Source organism: Terrapene carolina, unplaced genomic scaffold (assembly GCF_002925995.2).
Source record: "Terrapene carolina triunguis isolate 2854851 unplaced genomic scaffold, T_m_triunguis-2.0 Scaffold69, whole genome shotgun sequence".
NCBI lineage: Eukaryota > Metazoa > Chordata > Testudines > Emydidae > Terrapene > Terrapene triunguis.
This window is the reverse complement of record NW_020664420.1, coordinates 46,476,870-46,481,674: the sequence shown is the minus strand read 5'-3', so window position 1 is coordinate 46,481,674 and position 4,805 is coordinate 46,476,870. Positions and strand designations below refer to the sequence as shown.

Below are 4,805 nucleotides of genomic sequence, written 5' to 3'. Positions count from 1 at the left end.
CAAATGACATTACAGAAGAGAAGAAGTTGCCAATATTCTTAAATGTTGTAGGGGCTAAGATCTACTCTCTGCTACGCAGCTTACTGCACCCTGTTAAGCCTGAGACCAAATCTTACAGTGACATTGTGAAAATCCTGGGGCCCCATTTTTCTCCAAAACCACTGGTAATTTCTGAAAGATATAGGTTCCACAAAAGAGACTGAAAAGAAGATGAAACGGTTGTACAATTTATAGCAACTTTGAAAAGGCTTGCGGAACACTGTGAATTTAAGTAGATATTAAATACGCCCTATGTGACAGGTTAGTGTGTGGCCTGCACAGTGAAGCTATACAGAAGTGCCTATTGACAGAGGATCAGCTTACCTTACAGAAGGCTGTTGATATTGCGGTCTCCATGGAACTGGCTACAAAGGAGGCGCAATACATCGGTGCATCCCCTAGGGTACATAAGGTGTCACAAGAACCTACCCACAAAACTGTGCGGAGTCAGGAATGTTACCGCTGTGGTAAGCCAGGTCACCATGCATCAGAATGCTGGTGTAAGGACCTGGTTTGTTGACACTGTGGCAAAAAGGGACACATTGAGTGTGCCCGTAAACAAAAGAAAAAGAGGCCTGTGGTCTGGCCGACCAAAAAGGGAAACCTGCATACCCTAGAGCAGACCCAGGATGACCAAGGAGACACCTCATCGCAAGAAGAAGTGCCACTGCACGTTTTGTCTTTGGCAGTGGGCTCACATGAATAGTGGGTAACCTCATTATTGGACGGAAAACCTATACGCCTGGAACTGGACACTGGTGCAGCCGTCTCGCTAGTCTCTGAGACTGTGTATAAAGAAACGCTACAGCATCTTCCGCTTAAGGCAACAAAAACTGTTCTGAAGACGTATACAGGAGAAGCTGTGCCCATGTTGGGCATTATTGATGTTAAGGTGGATCTCAATGGACAAGCTGCTAAATTGCCACTGTTTGTAGTGAGAGTTAATTACCCAGCCTTAATGGGTAGGTCTTGGCTTTGGAAGATTCAGCTGAACTGGGCAGAAGTGCACCAAATGACTAAAGAAGAAACTGATCTGACCGCTATACTAAGGAAACATGCTGCTGTTTTTGGAGAGGATCTGAGAAGTCTGAAGGGAATCACTGTGACATTGAACATTAAACCTGACAGTCAACCAAAATATCTGAAAGCCAGAACTGTGCCATATGCCATCAGGCTGAAAGTTGAAGCGGACCTGGAGCGCCTGGTCACAAATGGAGTCCTAATACCCATAGCCCATGCGCAACTTGTATCATTCCAATAGTGAAGAAAGATGGCTCCCTCCGGATTTGCAGTGATTTTAAAGTCACTGTCAACCCGGTGTTGTGTGCAGCGCAATACCCCCTTCCCCGCATCGATGACCTCTTCGCGGGCCTAGCTGGGGGACAAAAGTTCAGTAAAATTGATCTGAGTCAAGCATATTTACAGATGCATGTCGATGAAAAGTTCCAAGATCTGTTGACTATTGTGACGCATAAAGGGCTTTATCTATACTGTCACCTACCCTTCGGAATAACGTTCTCTCCTTGTTCCAGAGGACTATGGACCAGATCTTGTGTGGCTTGCCAGGAATCCAGTGCTATCTGGACGACATCGTGGTCACCAGAAGGAATGAGGAGGATCACCTAAGGAATGTAGAGGCTACCCTACAAAGACTGGAAGAGTATGGCCTACAACTCCGCAAAGACAAGTGTGAATTCTTCCAGCCCTCTGTTGAATATTTGAGACACATCATTGATGCTACAGGTCTTCGTAAGGCCCCTGCAAAAGTTAAGGCTATTGTGGAGGCTCCCGCTCCTCAAAATGTTAGCCAGCTTCACTCCTTTCTAGGACTATTGAACTACACCTCTACCTCGATAGAACGCTGTCCTCGGGAGCCAAAAAATCTTACCGCGTTATAGGTGAAACCGCGTTATATCGAACTTGCTTTGATCCACTGGAGTGCGCAGCCCCGCCCCCCCGGAGCACTGCTTTACCATGTTATATCTGAATTTGTATTATATGGGGTCGCATTATATCGGGGTAGAGGTGTATTATGGAAAGTTCTCTCAAAGTTAGCCACACTACTAAAACCACTTCACGAACTCCTTGGGCAGAGCAAGGCCTGGAAATGAACTGAAGCCTGTGATGTTGCATTTAACAAAGCTAAGGGTGCATTGCTAAATTCTGAAGTTCTGACGCACTTTGATCCATCCTTACCCGTGCATTTGGCCTGCGATGCCTCCCCTTATGGAGTGGGTGCGGTCGTGTCACACAATATGCCTTGTGAAGAGAGAAGGCCTCTCTTCACAAGGAAGAGAGATCTATTGTTTTTGCTTAACGCACTCTAAGCAAAGCAGAAACTAACTATGCCCAAAACGAACATGAGGCATCGGGAATTGTTTTCAGAATTTGGAAGTTTCATTAGTACTCTTCGGACAGAAGTTTACTCTTTTCACAGACCATCAACCTCTGACTTCAATTTTTGGACTCCACACAGGCATTCCCCCTTTAGCTGCTAGTTGTATGCAACGTTGGGCATTTTTGCTTTCCACGCACGCATATGAAATCAAATATCGGAAATCCACTCTGCACGGCAATGCGGATGGTCTCTCAAGGTTGCCTTTGCCAGTCAAACATCAAGATATTGCCCAGAAGGAAATCTTTTACTTTGAACAGGTAGAGAATACACCCATCACTGCTACTCAGGTAAAGAAGGCAACTCGCGTTGACCCAGTATTGTCCCAAGTTATGGACCCAGTGATGCATGGAACATCTCGACGAGCCTCTCCGGTCTCACCCGACCTTGTTACCTACATGTCCAGGAGGACAGAGTTATCAATCCAATCTGGTTGCTTGTTGTGGGGGAGACGTGTCATTATCCCACCACCACTGAGATCACAGATGTTAGAACAGCACACTGTGGAATAGTGTGCATGAAGGAAATTGCATGAAGCTATTTTTGGTGGCCTGGATTGGACAGTGCTATTGAAGAGAAGGCAAGAGCTTGTATGTCATGTCAGGGTGTGAGGAATGCACCCCAGTGGGCACCCCTACACCCATGGGACTGGCCTGAAAACCCGTGGCAACGTATTCACGTTGACTTCACTGGTCCCCTTGAATGAAGCATGTTCTTGGGGGTGGTAGATGCCCATTCTAAATGGCCAGAAGTTTCTCTAATGCTGTCCACTACTGTAGAGAGTACTATCCAAAAACTATGGGGACTCTTTAGTTGTTTTGGTCTGCCAGAACAACCTGTGAGTGACAACGGACCGCAGTTCCTCTCTCAGGAGATTCAAAATTTTATGAAGGCAAATGGGATACACCACATCACTTCAGCACCATATCATCCATCCACCAATGGATTAGCTGAAAGATTTGTGCAGACAAAGAAACAAGCTTTGAAATCAGCAAGGGGACAATTATCCATTCAAAAGCGTCTGGACATCTTCTTACTATCCTACAGCAACACACCTCATGCTACGACCAAGGCATCCCCAGCCTTTCTAATGATGGGATGACAGCTGCACACTTGCTTTGATATGCTGAAACCTTCTGAACCCTGACAAATTGTGCAACATCAGCAGCAAGATTAAGTCATCAGGCATGCACCCAGAGCAAAAGACTGAACCTTTAGCCCAGGACAGCCAGTTTTGGCTCGGAATTATACTTCTAGAGCTAACTGGGTCCCTGCCACTGTCATCGCTCAAACAGGACGTGTTTCCTACACACTCCAGACTGCAGAGGATCTTACCTGGCGGCGACATGTAGATCAGCTTTTGCCAGGTCATACCAGCCCTCAGGACACATCTTCAGTTGAGTTGCCTGACTTCACCGCTTCCGTCGAGACACCGAATCAAGAGTCACCTGTTCACTACGCAAGAGGATAAATGGACACAAGTCAGATATCAGGAATGGCAATATACAAAAACCTGTAGGAGAACACTTCAACCTCCCTGGCCACACAATAGCAGATGTAAAGGTAGCCATCTTACAGGAAAAAAACTTCAGGACCAGACTCCAAAGAGAAACTGCTGAGCTCCAGTTCATTTGCAAATTTGACACCATCAGATCAGGATTAAACAAAGACTGCGAATGGCTATCCAACTACAGAAGCAGTTTCTCCTCCCTTGGTGTTCACACCTCAACTGCTAGCAGAGCACCTCACACTCCCTGATTGAACTAACCTCGTTATCTCCATACTGATTTATACCTGCCTCTGGAAATTTCCATTACTTGCATCTGAAGAAGTGAGGTTCTTACCCACGAAAGCTTATGCTCCCAATACTTCTGTTAGTCTCAAAGGTGCCACAGGACCCTCTGTTGCTTTTTACAGATATAGACTAACACGGCTACCCCTCTGATACTGTTCCTGACTGTTCCCCTCCATTATTGCGGCAGCTGAGATACCGCCACTGCCCAGAATGAGCTGATACCACATCCTCACCCATTCGCGCTACAAACCCTGAGCCCATTGTCAGGCCTCCGCCCAAGACACTGGTGGATCACCAGGGACGTTTCGCCAACATTAACGTGGGATGGCTGGGAAAGGTACCTGACGCTCGCATCTTCAGGAACTCTGGTCTGTCTGAACAGCTGCAGCAAGGGACTTACTTTCCAGACCAGAAAATAACTGTTGGGGATGTTGAAATGCCTATAGCTATCCTTGGGGACCCAGCCTACCCCTTAATATCATGGCTCATGAAGCCATACACAGGCATCCTGGACAGTAGTCAGGAGTTGTTCAACTATAGGCTGAGCAAGTGCAGAATGGTGGTAGAATGTGCATT

The 4,805-nt window shown here is 46.6% G+C and overlaps 1 pseudogene; it reads left to right on the top strand.

The window, feature by feature from the left end:
- The first annotated feature begins 668 nt into the window (after positions 1-668).
- Positions 669-1,892, top strand: LOC113406170 (annotated as a pseudogene).
- The last annotated feature ends 2,913 nt before the right edge of the window (positions 1,893-4,805 follow it).